At 33.1% G+C, this 23,795-nt stretch overlaps 1 pseudogene; it reads right to left on the bottom strand.

Moving 5' to 3' along the window:
• Positions 1 to 10,632: 10,632 nt before the first annotated feature.
• LOC147388982 (ras-related protein Rab7-like) overlaps positions 10,633 to 23,795 on the bottom strand; it is a 31,616-nt pseudogene continuing 18,453 nt past the window's right edge.

The following is a 23,795-nucleotide window of genomic DNA, read 5'->3' as shown; positions in this document are numbered from 1 at the left end:
ATTTTTGTAATTTGGTTATTTTTTGTGATTTTTTCGTAAAGCTTCTTTTTGTCTGCAAGATGATGATTTCTATGTTTCTAGGGTCATATTTTCCTAGCGTAGCATGGTTTCTACAATTTTGTCAGTTCGAGATACCTCATCCGGATTTTTGAAACATATCTGGTAACAAAATAAAGCATTGGAATAAACATCCATCATTGGGAACCGTTGCAATCGGGTTGACGAGTTGATTAATCAGGCGAGTACAAAAATGGGGTGTCTACAGTAGGACTCAATATTTAATGTGTGGATCACTTGACTTTTATTTAGATCATGAGCTTTATCTGTGAAAACCCAAAACCCAGGCCTGTGAGAGCCATGTTCCCATTTAACGGACTCAACTTGGATTTGAGTCCCATTAATAAAATTATGGATTTTATTTATAAAATTTGTAAAGGCCTCCTTAAAATTTTGATTCCTACAAGGGGAGGACAGGTAAGCTATATTGGACACTTAGGTTAGCATTCAAGTAAGCTTATTGAATATTTTGAGGTAAGCCCACATTTTTTTACATGAAAAATCTATAGATATCATATTATACATAATATTAAACAAGTAAACTTTTAATGATATTGACACTACCAATGCTCTCTATGTTTCTCAATTCTTCCATGCATCCAATCAACCACATTCGAAGAGGTCCAGTCCAGTGGAGACCTCATCAATATGAGAATCAAGAGCCATTTGAATACCCCGAAGAACTTCCCACAGTTTCACCAAGGATGGTATACCCATAGTGCAATTTTCAAGGAGTTGCATTACTCACTATTTATATCACAATGAAGCCTACAAGCTTTACAATGTGGAATTGTATTCATCCACTTCCATATGCAATAGATGCTAATCAATCACATAACTTCTCACACGTTTCATATGTGTTCTAATTGTTTTTTTTATGCCTTTAACCACCAATACTCTTTGCTCTTTCTGTTTGACAGAATTTTCTTTTTACCACCAGAGATGAAGATGCTTCAATGAAGCTTATTGATTTCGGTGTTTCTGACTATATCAAGCCAGGTAACAATTGATTGTTGTGTTGAAATTTGTTACCATTAGTCCTTGATTGAACGTTGCATTTTGCTAAATTCATCAAGGTAAATCATTGGAAAAGAAGATCAAGTTGCGTCGGACCAAGTTCACAAAAAATCTAGATATCTAATATTTTCTTTACATGGTGAAATGATTCTTGATATGCAGAAGATCTATTTCCATTGGACCAAGTTCACAAAAAATCTCATAAACTTTCAGAAAATTCATGCAGAATATTACTTTTTAGTTCCAGCATTCTATGCAGAATTAATTAACTTGTTACTATGGAAACTACCATTCCTTTTTGTCAATATAGTCTTGACTCTTGAATAAAGATGTTAGTTTAAACTATAAATATGTGCAGTTCTTTGATGATTTACTTATGTATTAGTGTGAGATTAGTAAAAGTTAGTGTGGCAATAGCATCTCTCTTTAATTATTTATTTTAGAGTTTTCAATGTGTACAGGTTGAAGGACACAGACTAAATGTATATATATATTTATAGGAAAAAAAATTATAGCAGTGGATACAAATTCCGTCTTTATATATATATTTTTTTAAGGATATATAATAATTTTTTTTCAAAAAAAAAAGCGTGTAGCAGCGGATTTTAATATCGCCGCTATATGTATTATATTTTTTTGTTAAAAAATTGACCTATTGCAACGGATTTTAATATCCGTCGCTATGTGTTATATTTTTTTGTTAAAAAATTGACGTATTGTAGTGGATCTTAATATCCGTTGCTATATGTGTTATATTTTTTTGTTAAAAAATTGACCTATGGCAACGGATCTTAACATCCACTGCTATATGTATTATATTCTATTTGTTAAAAATTCGACCTATTGCAGCGGATATTAATATCCGCCACTAAAGGTATTACTTGCAACAACAGAATAAGTTATCCGTTGCTACATTTAGCCACCGAGGCAACATTGTCGGATCTTAGTTCCGCTGCCCATTCGCATCAATAGCGTTTACCGACGAAAAAAGTACCCTATAACGGCGGAAAAATCTGTCGCTGTAGACCAAAAATGTTGTAATGCTTGTACTGATCCACTATTACCATCATATTACCTGTTAAATTATTACCTAGGTTTTATTATATGTTGGACTGCAACCTATTAAGTATATAATAGATCTATTGAGTGTTCTATATTGCACTTGTCTTAATTGTGATTGTAAAAATGAAGTGTAAATACAATTGAGCATATGTAGATCTTCTAGCATCTTCTATCACAATGTTCTCAAAGTTTTAAAAGGGAAATCAAAAGTGTTCTCTGATCGATAGCTTTGTAGGTTGTAGAAATCTAAGATTGAATAAATATTAAAATAAAACTTTGGTGAGTAAGATTCGTTCCACAGGGACAAAGATGATTCAACTTTTATTTCGAATTGGAATCAAAACAGAATTTTGAAAACAGATTAGAAAAATTACAATTAAGAAGTGAAATAAAATTGAAATAAGAGTAGAGAGTAAGGCAAAACAAAAGCTAAAGAGATAAATTCAACATTCGCAAGCAATCTTGCTAGTTTAAACAATCTTAATTTGATCTCAATCCACACAACAAACCATTGTTTATGGATTAGAAGATAATTCGATTAACACACTTATAGATGAATCCATTAGTATAGGTGATTTGTGAATCAAAATCGTTTTATTAAATATATATTTGAAGTTGTCATTAAGCATAATCAAGCTTGATCTTGTCTAAGCATGGATCATCAAAATGAGGACAATCGATATAAATTGGATAATTCGATCTTGATAAACTTCTCCCAAACATAATTAAAACAATTATGGAAGAATTGTTTAAACAAGAATAAGATAAACTCACTCCGTCAGCATTGACTTCTCTATAGAGTCGATCATTGTCATGAACAAATTACAGTAATAGTAAAAGAAAGAGAACATGGTAGAGAAGAGGATGAGGTAAGTCTATGCTGCAATTTGATTCCCAACTTTATGATCTTTCAATGGAGTTACAAAAAGAAATTAAAGAACAAAAATGAAAGAAAAACACTTTTGAGATCTTACTTCTATAAGAACTCTTTCTCTCAAAGAAAAACTAAAAAATTATAAAAAATTTAGAAGAAGAAAGGGACTCCTTCTCTTAGGGACAACCCCTCAATTTATAGTTTTTCTAATCGGATTGTTGGGTTGGATTTTCATTTGAATTGATTTGAGAAGGACCTTCAGTTACAACGATCGAAGAGTCTAGAAATTACAACTCGAATCTCGAGGTAAAATTCCTCAAGATTTTTTCTATGCAGTAGGGACCCACCGTGGTGTGGTGAAATAGTACTCTTTGACTCCAAAATTTTGCTGGCTGCTCCTTCTTGACTTGTACATTGTAACAAAAATTGTTACAAAAATATTTGTGTTCGAATTTACTCTTTAACCTTGAAAATAGTTAGAAAAACTATTAATTTTAATATTTTAGTAAATTAATGCAATTCATGGTTATTTGAGACAATTAGTAATTTAGTGTTAATCATCTTTGTGTAATTATCGTCCCAAAAAGTGATTTTACGGGACCTTATCACACCCCAAACCTCAATTTTGCTAGTTTCGAGTAAAAATTAAAATTTACACAACTTCTCTTTCGTAAGATTCCCGACTGCATTTAACATATGCAATAAACCCTTAAACCCCTAGGTTACTCCTAGTGGATGAGTTTGACTCGTGAGGGTTTCTAGAGAATATACTCACAAAATTCCAATACTTTACAGAAATATCAAAATCAAAATCAAAGTATGTAAGGCGAACATAACGATATTTCAAAAATCAGTCAAAGGTCATTTACATTTGAACAAATTTTTAAGTTTCCATTCCTCAATTTAGAAAATTTTAAAAATAACTTGAGTGCCTATGCAAATTTTCTGATTTTAAAAACATCTTTTTCAAGAACAAGATTTCACCTTTTAATTATTAAGAATGATCGATTTTACCTAAATTCTAACCCGAAACTAGCCATCATGTATGGGATAGTGAGAGGTGTAGATGTTCATTTTAATACCTCTAAGGAACTTTATCTGTGATATTCCAGTGTACTTATGTTTTTCCATTGACGACTTTCACCTTACTGCACTATTTGGTCTCACTGGACTCTTTTTCAATATTGCAATTCTAGCCATCTTTGACATCTTTCTCGTATTTTTACAGTTCTTATTTTTCAAACTTTTTCTCACATTACCTTTTTCTAGTATTCTTTTTCAAAAAATAGGTACCCATTTTTCAAGATACCCAGTCTAATCCTATGGTTGTTGTACAAGTCATATTAACCTCAGTTCTATTTTTCTTCTAACCAGCCAACCAAGGGACAAGGAAGTTATAATTCACTAGACTAGGTTTCCCCTAACACTCTAGACAGAGAATATGGTCAACTCTTGTTCCATAAAATCTTATTTTTTTAAGTACTCAATCAAGAATGAATTTTTCAAAGTAATATTTTCATGATTTTCTTAATGAGGAATAATAAAAAAGAACTTATGATCAAAAGTTAGGACATAAGCCTAAGATTTGAAATTTATATGTAAAAAGTACAAACAAAGATTTTGAAGAAAATATTTCAAAAGTGTTGTATAATTATTTTGATTTTTATTTTTAAAATAAATTAACAATTCAATTATGAGCTAAGCTAATAGCCCAAACCTAAATGAAATATTATCTTCAATAAGCAAGCAGTAAGGAAAGGAAAAAAAATGTTAGATCACACCTGAAACGGATTGGGCATTAATGTGCAAAATCTTATTAGAATTGAGTTGAAAAGATTGAAAGTTATAACAATTATAATTTTCAAAACAGTTTTGCACAAATGAAATCCTACCTAAAAATTAAGAAACAACTTAAAAACATCCTAGTCTAAAGAATTAAACCCATCCCAATTTGAATCCAAACTTTCAGTGGCATGTATTTTTCTTCTCCTCAATATAGGCCAACATCTGTCTCTATTACTCAATCAACAATTACTGATCAGTCAGCAATCCTAGTAGCATTGATCGATTGGTTTGGTTGAGAGTGTACTTGAAGAGAAAAAGAATGAGAAAAGGATTAGGGTTGAAGTTTTTTTTTGTTAAGAATATTTTATTTTCTAATTGCACTACTTATTAAAACAAAACACAAGGATTACCTCCCAAGCAGTACTAAGTTTAACGTCTTCAGCTGGACCTATCAAAAGGTCTGATTTCTAAGATTTTTTCTAACATCTAATTTTATGGATACAACGATCGACTTCCCACCCCAAATGATAGGTAGAAAAATTTTGATCATCGTTGGGACATGAAAATAATTTTTTTAAATGATCAACATCCCTTGTTTATCATTAGTTCATAGTGTCATCACCTTTTTTAAATAGTTTTCACTATCGTATTCCTTAAGAAAATGGAAGTTGTAAGATAGACAGGGTCTTTACAATCTTGTGAAAGGATAAGCTGGATGAGGTACAAGGTTGGATCGATAGTGGTCGAAATTGGTATGACTAAAAATTTAGAATTGATTTTTGATTCTTCCTGGACAACAGTCTCTTCAGATGGTGGATCAGTTTCCTTAGCCAAATTTATACAATTGGTTAGCTTATTAGGAATGTGAAACATTGGTTGGCTCGCAAGAGTTATCTTATTTGAAAACTAATCATTCTCTCTTTCTTCTAAGGGCACAGTAAGCAGCCCTAGTTGGACTTCCATCATTGCTTCGGTTAGAACTGTAACCTCTTTGATTTGAATTGGAACTTCAATTGAGACGGTGTTATCAATTATAGATAGACAATCATCGAAATCTTCAAAATAGTGGAATTGGTCGCTATGGTTATTTTGGAAGAATGGTGAATTTTCTAGGATTGAGATATCCTTATTTTCAAATTTATCAAATTTTCCTTGTTCTAAAGATAGAGTTAAGTGACTTAATTGAGTTCCTATGTTGACTAAGGCTTGACCTATGTCCTGTTGTTGTTGTTGGATGAACTATTGTTGTTGATTTAACAGTTCAATTATCAAGGACTCTAATAGCGTAGTTGGAGGAGAAGACAAAAATGAGTGATTGGATGTTGACTCAGGCACTGTAGCTTTATAATTGAAGAATTGTTGAGAATCATAAGATTGTTGGGAACTTATGGCTGGATTCATCATCGAGATTTCGTGCATATAAAAATCCTCATGGTTACCAAAATGACTATCTTGAGTGAACTTGTTTTGACACAGTATGATATCCGAGGAAAACTAATTATCTACGTGGTATAGTTGGTTGAATGAACTAGGTGTCAGCATCCAATAAGAATTTTGAGAATTTTGCATATTGGCTTGTATAGCATGAAGTATGGGTAGACTCAGACAACATCTGGGAAGATGACCATAATTATTACATAAAACACACGGGATCAAAGATTCTCTCCTAAACTCCATGACAATGTAAATTTGATTGGGGTTTTATAGCTAACTTAACATACACTATTGATTTGCACACAAGAGAATGAGAAATTCACATGTGATTATTGGGTTCTTACGACTAGATAGGTCATAACTGATTCAAAAGGATAAGTTAAGCCTCCAACCCAAATCTCTGAAATCGAAAATAGTCAGTTTAATCCCCAAATGAGAGGTGGCACACAATGCTGAGCAAAGGCACTCTTAATCACCTTTCGTCCATAATAGACGTTGTCTATTCCCCTAGTACACATGGTACAGTGGGACAAGATCTCGTTTAGGCACTATTTACGACTAAGAAGTACAATTGGTGCAACTTAGATTAACTTTACTTAATGAGCTTGGTGGGACTTAGAGTTAAGTCTAACCAATTTTAATTAATTATGTGACTGTGAATTCAATTTCCTAGAAGGGTAAGATATTGGTGATGAAATCTGATTCTTATCTTATGGTGTCATCCTCATAAGGGTGCCTTTATTACTATGTGAAAATTAAGGTGTACAGATTAATCATTCAAAGTCAACAAAGAAACTCACTAACAAGAGGTGTGTGAGTGATGTGAAAATAACCTCCCGTTTTAGACAAAGGATGAACAATATGAGTTGACTCTGGCTACCAACACCAAATTTGGTGTGCTATCCCGAGGGGCCGAGACGGTTTTGTCCTAATGTCATCCTTCCCTAAATCTATTACAATCCGAGCCCTCTCGGATGAAATTAAAAATTATTACAAATGAAGTTCCTAATACAAATTGTTTTCTACTAAAAATAAAATGAAAAAAAAGTTGGATAGTTGTTGTCTTCTTGGCAAAGAAGCCGATTCGATGGATAAAAATTCCATATGTTGCCTTTCGTTGATTCCGTCGAGTCCTTCATCTGAAAATAACAAGATTTACACAAATTAGAATACTAAAAAAACAAATATCACCATTACAATAAGAAGGATGTTAGAAACTTACTCAACAAAAATCAGTAGAAAAGGCTGCCACCTCACCGTGGCGCATTAGGATTCTACAGCAACGCAATGAAATTTTGACGAAAATCGAAAAATTTTCTTAGGCAAATTTTTGATGTCTCATCGATTGTAATAAAAATATTTTCAATTTTTTTATTTGTTTAAATTTTGTTTTAAGCAAATAAGTCTCGATTTTGTTTCAAATTTATTTCTGAGTCTTTTCAAAATGAAATTGAATCGAACCGCTATCCCCGACAACGGCGCCAATTTGATCGGTACCTTTGAAGATTGCATAAATGTAAAATTGAACAAATATTAAAATAAAACTTTGGTGAGTAAAATTCGTTCCACACGAATAAAGGTGATTCAACTTTTTTTTTGAATTGGAACAAAAATAGAATTTTCAAAATAGATTTTTAAAGTAGATTAGAAGAATTACATGTAAGAAGTGAAATAAAATTGAAACAAGAGTAGAGAGTAAGGCAAGGTAAAAGTTAGAGAAATCAATTCAACTTTCGCAAACCATCTTGGTAGTCTAAACAATCCTAATTTGATCTCAATCCACGCAACAAATCATTGTTCCTGGAATTGAGGATAATTCGATTAATACTCTTTTAGATGAATCCAATAGTATAGGTGATTAGTGAATTAAAATGATATTATCAGATCTATATCTCAAATTTTCATTAAGCATGATCAAGCTTGAACTTATCTAAGCATGGATCATAAAAATGAGGATGATCGATATAAATCAGATAATCTGATCTTGATAAACTTCTCACAAGCACAATTAAAACAATTATGAGAGAATTATTTAAACAAGAACAAGATAGACTACCTTCGGCATCATCGACTTCTCTATGGAGAGTCTAACCGATCATTGTGAGGAATAAATTATAGCAATAGTAAAAGAAAGAGAATATGATAGAAAAGAGGATGAGGTAAGCCTATGTTGTAATTTGATTCCCAATTTGATGATCTTTCAATGGAGTTACAAAGAGAAATTAAAGAATAAAGATGAAAGAAAAATACTCTTGAGATCTCACTTCTACAAGAACTCTTTCTCTCAAAGAAAAATTACAAAATTACAAAAAATTTAGAAGAAAAAGAGGGACCCTTTCTCTTAGGGACAACCACTCAATTCATAATTTTTCTAATCGACTTGTTGGGTCGGGTTTTTGCTTGAATCGATTCGAGAAGGACCTTCAACTACAATAGTCGAAAAGTCTGAAAACTACAACTCGAATCTCAAGGCAAAATTTCTCGAGATTATCGTTGTGCTGTAGAGATCCACTGTGGCACAGCGACATGGCACTCTTTGGCTTCGAAATTTGGCTGGCTGCTCCCACTTGAGTTATACATTGTGATCAAAATTGTTACAAAAATATTTGTGTACGAATTTCCTCTTTAACCCTCCAAATAGTTAGAAAAATTATTAATTTTAATATTTTGATAAATTAATACAATTTATGGTTATTTGAGACAATTAGCAATTCGGTGTTAATCATTTTTGTGTAATTACGGTCCCAAAAAGTGATTTTACGGGACCTTACCATTCTCTTTCTATATTTGGTAAACTATCTTGGATGAACTACTAATAATGTACCTTGGAATGTTATAAAACTAGCTTAATGGATATGTATTAAAGCTATATTGTTCACGATGATCATGTTCAAGTGCCCAATCTAAGATTAATTATTCCGTCTGTAACTTAAAAATAAAAAAATTCCAATGCATAAAGAGCTGATCTGTACTTACTATATAACTGAGAAGCAAGCAGGGGCGGAGCCAGGATTTTGTTTTCGTGGGGGCAAATTACAAATAAAATTTTTTTTGATTTTTTATGGGGGCAAAGCAGTAGAATGTTAAAAAAATTTGTGGGGGCAAATTACAAATAGAAAAATTTTCAAAACTTCTGTGGGGACAAAGCAGTAGAATGTTAAATTTTTTTTTTAAATTATTAGTACCCCCCTATTGATTTTAGAAATTCTTGTGGGGGCAATTGCCCCCACTGCCCCCACTGTAAATCCACCCCTGGAAGCAAGACTGCCATTACTCCTGTACATGTATATAAGCATATGCTGGCCTCTTTCTACGCAATATCCCACCAAATTCACCAGGTTTCTGTGATGTAATTTCCCAAGTAGTATAACCTGAGAACAAAAGAGAAAATCAACTATTAAAGCCATTAAAGTTGTCGTGGGGAAAGATGGATTTAATCTGACAAACTTGAATCTGAGAAATGGATATTTTCACAAAAGAAAGCATGCCTTAAGAGAGTAATTGGAGCTTCTAAGCGTACCATTAAAATCCCAATTGGTAATCTTCTTGAGAACTAAGGGAGTTACCAAAATGTTCCCTTTTCAAGGCCAAATAGGATTGATGAGGTTAACATTGACCAAAAGCTAAATGCGTGGAATCAAAATGCCAATGAATCTGTTGGATTATAATTGTAAAAACCAATAGTCGTTCTGTAATACCATTCAACAAGAAATTTATTCATCCATAAGTAAGGAAGACATTTTCTGTGTAGGACTATAAATGGATCAGATTGGACCCAAAATCCATATCTCTAATACATACATATATAGGGTCCCGTTCGGCAACCAACATTAGGGAGCCAGCGCATTGTCCAATGTGGTTCAAAAGTTTTGGATTGGGCTGATTTTTTTTTTTTTTTATTTTTTTTTGTGAGGAGGATCTTTATGGTGAGGAGATCATCTTCACCAAAAATCAGCTCAAATTGAAACTATTAAGTCATACAGGAGAAAATTTGGCTTCCTAATGTTGGCTGCTGAACGCTACCCTATACATATATATATAGGGTCTTGTTATAGTGTGCCCCCTAAGTGCGCATGTTAAAAAGCAATAAATACACTTTGGAAATTGGATTTTGTACTGAAAATGTCCTTTAAAAAATATCTTATTACCAAAATACTGTGAGATGCTTAATCCCAAAGTGTAGTTATTGCACTTTAATGTGTGTCCTTATGAGCACACGTTAACAAAACCCATATATATAAGTTATCTGGTCAGATCCAAGCATAATCAGAGTCTTTTATTGGTTGCCTTATTTCAATGGTTGGATTATAATAGCAGAAATTGACGACTTAATCAAATGACTATGAGTATGGAATTAATTATAGCGAGGATTTGATGAAGATATAAACATATATGTAAATATTTTACATTTCTTCTTCCTCCCTACTCTTTAGGGCATTCTTTGCTATGCATTGAAAAGCTTCTTCAATGTTAATGCCTTCCTTGGCAGAGGTCTCAAAGTATGGAATATTCCCCTTTGAAGCACACCATGCCCGTGTTTTTTTCTCAGACACCTGGATTGATCCATGAAAGCACACATTACCATATAAATAAAAATCAAAAGGACTAATAAACCATTGTAGAATATAAATACACAGATATTCTCCCATATCACTCTGCTGTTTCCACCATCCACGTCAACCTTGTTTCCCAAAACAACGATCGGGAAATTTTCTAGGTTTGAAGGGCTTGCTTGCATAAGTCTTGTTATTTTGTCAGCTTAACTTTTTAATAAAATTGTAGAGATGAATTGTGACGTAGTTATAAAGCTTCTTTTATGGCAAATATACTACACCCCACATATGTGCAGACTTTTTAGTGTTTGTGGAGCTGTAAATATATTTTTTCGAAAAGGTCTTACACCTCAATAACACTACAATAGAGTTGCTAATAAAAGCAAACAACCTTAAGAATTCAAAGCACACTTGAATAAGAAATTCTTCCTTCCAGTTGTTCAAATTGTCAAATGACTTCATTTTATTAACATCATATACAAGAACACAACAGTCTGCACCATGGTAGAAAGCAACACCTAGATTTTGGAATCTTTCCTGTCCAGCCGTGTCCCATATCTGCCATAAAACAACAATTGACCAAATATTAGTACTTAAAAACTCAACCATCAAAGTAACCATCAGAATTATTAAAGAAATAAGAGGTGGTGCCCAAAGACACATGAAATTCTTTAACTAAAAAATTGGAAATACACACAACTGCAGAATTTATTGAAGGAGACAATGACCCCTTACATAACACATTTACATGTTAACAACTTTAGAATCTAACAATGGTGTTTTTGCCAAGCTTAAACAAAATATGGTGTTATCAATAACGTTAAAATCAGGAAGAAGCATTGCCCCTGCAAGGGAGAAATCTTTCATCATCTTGTGATGGACTGAATTTATTAAAATGGTGATGCATTCTATCCTCCTTTCTTGATAAATGCAAAGCAAAAATTCCCTTAACCAACCAAAGAGATTATCCTTCTTGAGCTTGTTTTTATTATACACTTGTTCGGAGAAGTCTTTGATGTGAAACTTAAACATGCTATTTTTCGGAGACATTCCTCAATTTCGCATCAGATTTCTGTTTATTTTGCTCTAATGATTGTTATTTTGACTTTATAACATACGAAGAGTTTGGGAAGACTTGGTTGGTTGGAACTTGAACACACTTTTTTTTTAATGATGAGTAAATGCAAATTGTATTAAGGTTGGAACCTGAACTCTAGATATTTTTAGGACTCCCTTTTTGTTGAAAGTTGAGATAATGTTCCTTATGGGCTGTCTGATTTGGTGTAAAAGTGTGACATATGTATTCGGTAATGTCCTTCCTTATTAGGAAGTGCTAAATAGTGTGGCAGGTGTGATGGTGCTTTCTTCGTTATTACATTTTTTTATAGGCAAGTGGTTGAAGACAATGCTTTAAAGTTTAAACCCTAGCCCTGTGGCACTACAACTCATAGACTTAACCGAGTTACCAAGTTGTGTGACATAGTGTTGGTTGATTTCCTTCTCTTTCTTCTGGAGGGACTTCTTCACCTTTGCAAATTACCATTATTAAGTTGAAAGGGACATACTATTACCATCATCACACTCCATTAAGATGTTTATCAGCTCAACATTTGGTGAGATATGTCAATGGAAGTGGCTAGACCTCTACATGATGATTCTTGATATGGCAAGTGGAAGCAGTTAACAACACAATTTTGGGTTAGCTTTTCTATTCCATTGAGCCTTATGAGATCAATGGATTATGAAAGTATGAGATACATTACCCAAATATATTCTTTCACGACACTAAGGCTTGTATATATTATAATTGTATCAACAAGTTGCACATTTTCATTAAGGAGACGATTGTAAGTGATTAATTTGCTTTTTTTTTGAGCATTTTGGGATGACCTTGATTCGTACGTGTGACAATTAGTCCTATTGTCTCTGTGATGCAGAAGACAAACACAATAGGTTGACATCGCTGCTGGATTGCGTGATGAATATGAGCCTACAAGGCTCATAATCTCAATCATTCGACCATTCCATCCTTCGCTAAAATCTACTCTTACTTCAAGGGGAGATGAGAAGAGTAAACATTTATTTCAAAAAAGATTTGCTCCAGAAAGTGAACAAATCAAATATTGAGGACCAATCTACTGGCATGGTTACCTAACTAGGTAGAATGCGGGCTTGTAGTCCCGCGAAGATGTGAGCATGTGCACAAGAAGTAAGATAGAAAACGCAATCCTCTAAGCCTATTATTCTCCTTAAGCCATCACATTATTAATTTTCTTTCTTCCTAAACTAAGTTTATATCAACACATGAGATTTGCCAATAATAAGATCATAATAAAGGGAAGTTATTGAAGGATACAACCAACTATGAACATAATTAAGAATTCTGTATCGGCTTTTGCACAATAAAAGAAAAGAAAATAAAAAACATAAATGCTAAATTAATAGTATAAAATTCTCAAAATTTCAATTAAAGCCATTGGATAAATCATTAAACTTAACAATTTCTCCGTAGATATCTAACCTACAAGGAAAAGAGTCTATCTTCGAACTGTACTTCCTTTGTCAAGAAATCGACTCCAATGGTTGCCTTGTATTGATTGCTACACTTATAGTTCACATATCTAAAAACGTCTTATATAGGCAAACAGTACCAAGCAAAATTGAGTATTTTCTTTCTTACATTAACTAAAAGAAATCATCTAAAAAATTCTTCCAACAGATATGGACCGAAGGATATTGATTCATCAAAGAGGTCTTCCCAACCCTGTAGATCACATAAAAATTGTTACTTTTAATGGGAAAAAATGAACATTCAATTTTGAATTAAAGAAGTGTAGTACATCTACAACTACTCTAATTAAGCTTCACTTAGATTATCATTAACATAATAGGTTAAATTACTCGAAATATGGAGTTTCTTATTGGGAAAACTTAACGGGAGTAATTTGATGAAGGAAGAAAATAACTTCTAGCTCGAAAAAGATTCGATCTCTTTTGGACAAATATTCTCCCCTACTGGTTAAACCACAATACACAAGGATTAAAGAACAATTATCTTCAGGATACAAAGAAGCCTTACACTTTGATTTACTAAATCAGATTATGTACGATCTGATTTAATCTAGAACAATTGAAAAAATAAGAAACTGGTAATGCCTTGTTCTTAAGCTTAGAAAAAGGAGAACACAAAATTTTAGTAAAGAAAATTGAGTTCTGGTTGGCTTTTTATAGCCATCTTAGTGTCTGTTAACCAAGAGTCATGATATAATGTCTCTTGGTTTAATAGTCGTTAGATCGTGTCTAATGTGAGATCTAATGATCCAGATTGCACCCTATTGAAGGTACGTGTCTCATATCTTTTAATCAACACTTTTTAGTTGAATCAGTATGATCTAGTGGTTTGGTCACATCCGATCAGTTGCATTTGATTAAACAGATTCGATCATCCTGATTGGGTACCAAATATGAATCAACACACCTGATCGATCCATCACACCTGATCATTTTGATCAGGTACTACCTTGATCCAACGCATCGGATCGTTTTCAATCCAATAGTACTTCGATCCATCGTATCCGATTGGATACTAACTTGATCATGCGGTGCTGATCGCACTAGATCCATTACACGTAACGGATCAACCACAACCGTTGGATAGTTTCGTATCCCGAAAATTTTAAGGCTCCCTAGCTCCTCACTACAATGCAAAGTACAAAGTGAGACTCAACGCACCTAATGCACCCTAAACACCTAATCACCCTTTTGCACGTTGCACGTGCGCCTACGCGGGTGGTGCTTCGCACCACCTTGAAGCACTAGATTAAAGCCTAAAGGTGCGACACAAATACAACTAACTATATTGACTATTACTTACAAGGTACATCACTTTCTTACTTGTGAGCAATGTGGGACTAAACCTTATATACACAAAAACCTCAAAATCTAACTTGAGGAAAAACAAACCAATAAATCACAAAACACTTATTTTATTTTAAAAATATTCAACAAAACCCCCACTATTTCAAAGTATAAATAGTCAAAATTATATTTATAAAATTAAAACAACTACACCACTTAAGTAGTTGCCTACGTACCCAAATAGGGATCAAGCTTCCATAGTTCTTACAACTAAAGATCGATTAAACGATTACATTAGTTTACAAAAAAAAATTGGCATCATCATAGAGACTAGTACATAGATGAGAGGTATCTTTTGGATTTGAACCATCACTTAGTGTAAATAATCAGAACTTTGCCAAGGTACTATGGTGAACGTATCTTGAACCAATGACCCTTAGAGACGAGTCGAATTCTTCACACATACTTTTCTCCATGAGGTTGAGTGTTCTATTTACTTTATACATTAATGGCCATGTGCTATATCTTATTTTCATTAGCATTTTTTAGAAACGGTCTAGTTTTAATAGGAAATGGCCTGATTTCCTCACTCATATAGGTAAGTTCACTTGAAGTGATTCTGTGAGTCACTACTTAACATTTTAGAACTTATTAAGGATTTACATCCATTTTTTACCTTGCATAAACCAATACTAAATTTAGAAAATGGGGTAAATTAGTACTAGTGTCCTACTAAACCACTTATTTGACTTATTTGTACCCATTGAAGCTTGTCTATCTATTTCAAGACAAAGGTTGGGTTCCTATCAAAGGTGGTTGATTTATTTTATAGACTTTAGCCCTATTCCTTTAGAAGTTTTAGATATCATATTTCTTGGAAGTCAGTTAAAGGATCCGCTAAATTCTTATTGGATTCAATATAGTCGACTGTAATTACTCCACTTTTGAGTAATTGTCTCACAAAATTGTGTCTAAGGCTTATGTGCCTTGATTTTCTATTGTACACTTTACTTTTAACTTTGTACAATGTTGTAAGACTATCACAGTTGATCATTATAGCTGGAGTGGGCTTCTTCCATAACGGTATATCCATTAATAGATTTCTAAGCCGCTCTGCCCCTTTACATGAATTTGCCAATGCTATTATTTTATGATATCATAGTAGAGTCCGAAATACAAGTCTACTTCTTAGATGCCTAAGAAATAACAGCTCCACCTAATGTAAAGATCTAGCCAGTTGTAAACTTTGAATTTAACTCTACATTATTCTAACTTGCATCACTGTACCCTTCAAGTACATTTGGATATAACGTAGTCCATAGTTTAAAGTCCCCTTCAAGTACCTTAAAACTCTAGATATAGCATTCCAATGCTCGGTACTTGGATTACTGGTACTACATGAGTAATGTCAGGTTTTGTGCAATGCATAACATATATAAGACTCCCAATAACTCTAGCATATTCTAATTGAGTTTAGCAAGACCAGTGTTCTTCATGAATTTGATACTAGGATCCATAGGGGTAATGGCTGGTTTATGATCAAAATGACCATATTTCTTCAAAATTGTCTCAATATAGTGAGATTGTGACAAAACCATTGCATTGTCTTTCCTTAAGATTTTAATTTTTAGCATTACGTCAACCTCCCCTAAATCGTTCATATCAAAATTAGTAGATAGAAACCTTTCGATTTCTTCCATATACTCAACATTAGTTTCAAAGGTCTACATGGCATCAACATAGAGATAGATAATGACACCAATATTATTTCAAATTTGCAGTAAATGCATTTGCGAACATCATTTACTTTGAAACCATGAGATAAGACTATTTTATCAAATTTCTCATGCCATTGAAGAGGAGCTTGCTTTAAACCATAAAGAGATTTAATTAGTTCGCAAACTTTCTTTTCTTGACGAGATTTTACAAAACCTTCCAATTGTTCCATATAAATTTCTTCTTATAAATCACCATTTAAAAAAGTTGTTTTTACATCTATTTGATGGATAACCATTTTATAAATGGAAGCAAGAGAAAGAAGTAGTCGAATAGATGATATCCGAGCTACTGGAGCATATGTATCAAAATAGTCTATCCTGTGTCTCTGTATAAAGCCCTTAGCAACTAATCTAGCTTTAAACTTATTTATTGATCTATTTGGCTCAATTTCTTCTTAAAAATCCAGTTACACCTTATAGGTTTCTCACTTGAGGGTAAATCTGAGAGAACCCAAGTCTGATTAAAAATAATCGAATTCATCTCATCATTAATAGTTTCTTTTCAAAATAATGAATCTCTAGAGTTCATAGCCTTAGAAAATGTAGAGGGTTCATCTCTTTCTACATTTAATATGAACTTAGTAACATTCTTAATTTCATATTTATCTCCTTCGACAAGATAAACTAGAAAGTCAGGTCCAAATGTGCGTTCAACTCTAGCTCTCTTACTTTTCTTTGGTTAAGGATCTTACTGATCAGAATCTAGGTCACCACTAGTGTTATCTTGAACAGGTTGATGAATCTGTTTAGAAATAGAATTTTTAGAAATTGGATCATGAGAACTTGACTTAGTCAAATCCTCAAAAATTCTACATCTACAGATTCAATGATATCACCAGTTTTTAGATCTAGAAAACGATAAGTTAGGCTATTCTGAGAATAACCAATAAACACACACTTGTAGGTTTTAACGCTTAACTTTGGTCTCTTAGGGTTGGGTTTTCTTACATAGGCAAGACACCCCCACACTTTGAGACGATTGAGATTAGGCTTCTTTTTGAACTAGAGTTCATAAGGGGTAACATTATTTTTCTTTGTTGAAACTCTATTCAAAATATAACAAGCATAAAGAATTGTTTCACCACTAATGAATAAGATAAACCTGAACTAATAATCATAGCATTTACCATTTCAACTAAGGTTCTATTCTTTCTTTCTACAACTCTATTTTGTTGCGGCGTGTAAGGAGCCCTAACTTGATGGATAATTCCAAGAGTTTCACAAAACTTAATGAACTCATTTGGATAGTATTAACCACCCCTATCAAAACGTAGAATTTTAATTTTATGGTTAAGTTGATTTTTAACTTCTACTTTAAAGATTCAAAATTTCTTAAAAACTTCATCTTTAGTTTTCATTAAATAAATATATGTGTACCTTGAGTGATCATCAATGAAGGTAACAAAATATTTATTGCCTCCACGTGTTTGAGTATTAAGGTTGCATACATCATTATGAATAAGTTCTAGAATAGCAGAAGTTCTTTCAACAGATTTAAAGGATTTTCCAGTTATCTTAGATTGAACACGAGTTTGACATTTAGAAATATTCTCTAAGTTATACTTAGGAATAAGTCCTAGATTAATCATACGTTTAATTGAACCATAATTAACGTTTCCTAATCTACCATGCCACAAACATAATAAATCAACAATATACAATACAAAAGAAATTTCATTATCTAAATTTAAGCGTGTTATGCCTTTACAAGAATAATTATGTCCCACATTCTTAGACATGGTAAGTCGATCCGATTCAAACACAAGCTTGAAACCTGATTTATTAAGTAGGTCTCTTGACACGAGATTCTTAGAGAGATCTGGAACATGGAAAACATTGAAAATAAGTACAATTTTCCCAGAAGTGAATCTAAGACCTACAGTCCCAACTCCGAGAATGTTGGAAAGAGAACCGTTTGCCATTTTCACTTTTGTACCTTCACCACAAGGTTCATATCTTGTGTAGAGAATTCTATTATTACAAAAGTGATCTGTTGCTCCAATGTCAACCCACCAACCACTGTTGTTTGACACAACATTTGCTAGCAAACGAGTATGGGAAACTATTATAACCATTGGTTTCTCTGTCACTACTGTATTTACTTCTTTCTTGAATTCCTTCTGACGATGTCGGCATTCTCGTGCATAAGGACCAGGCTTATTACAATGAAAACACTTGCTATTTTTCTTCTTATTTTTATTAGATTTCTTTTTGAAGGAGGAAATTTTCTTAGGTTTTAACCTAAAATCAACTTTCTTGGTCTTATCACCCTTAATCAAGTTTACTTTGATTTTCTCTATTTCTTAATCTTTATGTTCTCTATTACGAACATCTTCTTTGATACAAAGGTGACGTTGTAGAGATTCCAAAGTATACTTCTTCTCCTCATGCTTCATCTTCTTCTTGTAACTTTTCCAAGATTGAGGAAGCTTTGAAATGATAGCTCCCATTTGAAAATCTTCTAGAAGATCGATTCCGACAATCTTAAGGTCCCCAACGATTAATTGAAGTTCATGCACTTGTGATAGAACCGGTTTGTCGTTGGACATCTTAAACTCAAAATAATTATTGATAAGAAATTTTTGATTACTTACCTCTTTTATTTTGTATTTGTATTCCAAGGCTTTCGAAAGTTCTTTGATTGTGTTGACTGTACGATAGATATTGTAAATCGAATTGGAGAAAGCATTAAGAATATAGTTTTTGCATAGAAAATCATCTGCCTTTTGTTTCTTACGCCTTTTTTTCAATTCCGTACTATCTTCTAGAGTAGCATCAGAAATGAGTTCTAGATCATCTTCTAGAACGTATGCTATATTTAGTGTAGTTAGGAAGAACAACAATTTATGTTTCCATCTAGTAAAGTGTTGTTTATCAAATCAGTCAAGACAAGACATGTCTTGATTCATCATTTGGAGAGAATGAAATGTCGAAGCCTTCATCGAATTAAAAGGATATTTGTCTAAAATTGTTGGAAAAACTTAACAGGAGTAATTCGATGAAGGAAGAAAATAACTTCTAGGCTCGAAAATGATTCGATCTCTTTAAGACAAATATTCTCCCCTACTGGTTGAACCACAATACACAAAGATCAAAGAACAATTGCCTTCAAGATACAAAGAAGCCTTCCACTTTGATTTACTAAATCAGATTATGTACGATCTGATTTAATCTAGAACACTTGAAAAAATAAGAAACTGATGATGCCTTGTTCTTAAGCTTAGAGAGAGGAGAAAACATAATTTTTCAGTAAAAAAAACTGAGTTCTGGTTTGCTTTTTATAGCCATCTTAGTGTCTGTTGACCAAGAGTCATGATATAATGTCTCTTGGTTTAATAACCGTTGATCGTATCTAATCTGAGATCTAACGATCTAGATTGCACTCTATCGAAGGTATGTGTCTCATGTCTTTTAATCAACACCTTTTAGTTGAATCAGTATGATCTAGTGGCTCTGATCGCGTCTGATCAGTTGCCATTTGATCTAATGGATCTGATCATCCCTGATCGGATACTAAACATGAATCAACACACCTGATTGATTCTGATCAGGTACTATATCGATCCATCGCACCTGATCATTCTGATCAGGTACTACCTTGATCCAACGTATCAGATCATTTTCGAACCAGTATTATTTCGATCCATTGTATCCAAATCGGATACTAACTTAATCGTGCGATGCTGATCGCACCCGATCCATTACATGTTACGGATCAACCACAATCGTTGGATAGTTTTGTATTTCAAAAATTTTAAGGCTCCCTAGCTCCTCGCAACGATGTGAAGTGCAAAATGCGCTTCAAATCGCCCAATGCGCCCTAAACGCCTAATAGCCCTTTCGCACGTCGCACGTCGCACGTGCGCGTGCGTAGGTAATGCTTCGCACCACCTCGAAGCACTGGATCAAAGCCTAAAGGTGTGACATAAATACAACTAACTATGTTGACTATTACTTATAAGGTACACCACTTTCTTACTTGTGAGCAATGTGGGACTAAACCTTATATATACAAAAACCTCAAAATCTAACTTAAGGAAAAACAAACCAATAAATCACAAAACACTGATTTTATTTTGAAAATATTCAACATTTCTATACAAACTCATCAAAAAGTAGTTGAAAAATATCTAGTGTTTCAAACTAATCTTAGGATAGGAAGATCTCGATCAATCCGTCTGCTTTGTTTAAAAACCCTAGAAATTAGTAATTGAAGTGATTGAAGATTCAATCAGATCAAATAAGTTTAGATGGAAACCTCACGCGTTTGAGAGATCAAGACAGAGAGAGAGAGATCGACAAAGACAAATATGTGGAGTATGAGATGAGAGAGAGAGAGACAGAGGCTTCGTATTTGAGCTTGAGAAAGAGACTGATTTTGAGAGAAAGAGAGATCAGTAGAGATGAGAGAGAGGGAGACTGTCTTCGAGTTTCAAACGAGAGAGAGAGAGAGAGCGACTGATTTCGAGTTTCAGATGAGAAAGAGTTTGATTTCGAATTTGAGACGGGAACAGCGAGAGTGAGTCACTGAGTCAGTGAGATCAGAGTAAAGAGGTGGCGCAAAATAAAGACTCTATAGTAACAGTCAAACTTTGACCGTCACTAAAATTGTTGTTGTAGGTGATTTTTCTTGTAGTGAAACTTTTTCATACTTTCAACTCTTTAATTCAAGTTCAAAGATTTGAATTGACTTAAAAAGCCATCCCTTATAAAGATGACTCACCTAAGTGATCTCGATATCTTGATGGAGACAAGGCATGAATTAGATATTTAAAACTAAATAGTAAGTTATTGATGGTTTGAAGCGTAAATCCCCAACGTAATTTCTTTAGAACCATTAATTATTCTTCTATAAGATTCCGCCAAACCCTCCATCCATTCTATTTTTCTTTAAGGAAGGTAGCATTCTCATAAGAGGTATGCATTTGTTGTATTTCATAAAGATTATATCCTTGAATTGTTGTTAACAAAAATCTTTACTAAGTTTCAAAAATCAATGGCTTGATACCATATGTAATTCTCCTGTAGTTTTCTTTTGTCCTAATAAAGAATATTATTCAAGGTTCCATTTTCAAATGTTCGATAAATTTAAAAACATAATGTATAAATCACTATCAAAATCCTTATACCAGCCCTCACCACCATCATTGTTGTTATTGTAGCAACCGGATTCTCGAGATGGAATTGATTGCCACGTAATATGGAGTCACCACCATTCATTGAGTTAACGACTTAGCTATTTATTCTTGCGCTATATCATCCACCCGACACCACAAGCGTAAGTAAGCTTAATCCTAATCCTCAACTGACTTCGGAACAACGGGAAAGATAAAACAGCGAATCCAGCTTTCGGAGTAGCTTCTTGATGTCCCCCCATTCCACCTCCAGTGGAAGAAAGAGACGATCGACCTGCCTGCAAGCAAGCTCATTGCATATGGGAGCCGAGGAAGCAAAAGTATGGCTTTTCTCGTATAGTATTAACTGGGTGTGAATGGTCACCCGATTTAAATTTTTTATTTAAAATAATTTATTTTTCTGACAATTTGACTCCAAGGAAGATCATAGATTTCGAGCTCGGAGGTTAAATTGTGATTCGTGAAAGGTGTTAGGCTCCTTAATTTATCTATTAAATAGTTACATACTTAAAATCAATCAATTTTTTGAATCACGGTGATTTTTTATTTTATTTTTTATTAAATTTCGATATTTACAACTTATGTATAGTGAAACGAATTGAATGTAGGTGAACCATAGGTATTTGATCCCCTTTGTGGTTCGAGGACTTCAAGTGCATGCTTCGACATTGCTTTTGTTCACTTGCCTGTTAAAGAATCAGAATCTATCATTTAATTAAACTGGACTCAATCAAATGTGTGTGCTAGTGTCATTGGAGATTTATTGAAATGAGGTGAGTTGAACCACGTAAAATTCTACTTCCATATATCAACCATGATTCAAATCAACGAGTTACTCACTAATTGATCATGGAATGAAAATTTAGATTTCCCTATCAGCCTTGAACCAGTGAATCAACTCGATGGGTTAATCATATATGGATTTTATACCTACATGAAATACAAAATCGGCAAATCCACAATAAATCACAAAAAAAAAAAAAAAAAAAAAAAATTGGTTTACACAACAACACTTGAATCCTCAAAATTATTTCAACAATTGGTAGAATTATTTCAACCAAAGATAGACAATTCATTGATCGATCATACAATTAGTAAGAATTATACAAATTTTGAATCAATGAGTCAAAGGAAATTAGATTAAATGTATTAGTCAACCCATTAAAATTTCACATGAGATTAATGGTAGGAGATAGTGGCGAACACAAGATATGAAAGGGGTAAATTATAGGAACAAATTTCCACCAAATCTGAGTTAAATTGCTATTCAATGGCTATGAAATCACAATTTCTTCGGTGAATTTTACCAAATCAGTGAGTTGACTCACTGTTTGATGCTCAAGAGGACATAATTTTCTTCCATGAATTTCCTCCTAATTTTGTGAGGATGATCTCTATGGTGAGGAGACTATCCTCACAAAAAATCAGCCAACCATAGAGATCATCCTCACAAAAAATCAGCTTATTCCAAAACTTTTAGCCCATATAAGACAAAACTTTGTCCGGATTTTTTCCTATATATTATATACAACCAAAAAATTATTTAACTTTTTCCATATAACTAAAAGCCATTATGAGCTCTCAAGGAGGGTCTTTGAAATGAAAAAAGCGTTGAGATGTTCTTACTTATTGATTTAAAAAATCACTCGAAATTTTTTATAAAGCAATGTGGGATATACAAATTATTTGAAAAAAGAACCAAAACCACATTTCCAAACTTCAATCCAAGTGAAAAGAAGAGGCCAAGCAATAGGATTGTTGCAAATCAAATACTTACTTTTTTACTTTACCAAAAGCACACCAATTAGAAAGTAACTTTCAAGTATCATTTTAAAATAAATTAAATTAAATTTATTTGAATCTACCCAAAATAAATATAATTAATATTTATTTTTAACATTCTTACGATAATCATATGACAATCACACCATTATCTTTGCTATCACAAGATAAATAAGAGAAAGAATTCCTTAAAGGAAATTAAAATTTTATTGATAGTTTTACTAATAAATACTACTTCTTTCACATTGAAATAGATTTTCAAATTATATAATTTTACTCCACTTGATACTATTATTGTATTGAAAATGGTAAAATTTTAAAAGAGCCATTCTAAAGTGACTTCCCACGATACTACACTCAAAATTGTGTTGGCCTAGAAGTGTGTAGATGGCCATAGATTTAAGAAAGAAAAATTATGGTTATCTGCACACTGCCATGTCAGTAAAGTGTTGAGTGCAGT

This window comes from Akebia trifoliata, chromosome 12 (genome assembly GCF_017979445.1).
Source record: "Akebia trifoliata isolate Shusen 1 chromosome 12, ASM1797944v1, whole genome shotgun sequence".
Taxonomy (NCBI): domain Eukaryota; kingdom Viridiplantae; phylum Streptophyta; class Magnoliopsida; order Ranunculales; family Lardizabalaceae; genus Akebia; species Akebia trifoliata.
The sequence above is the reverse complement of the archived record's forward strand: the minus strand, read 5'-3'. Positions and strand labels throughout refer to the sequence as shown.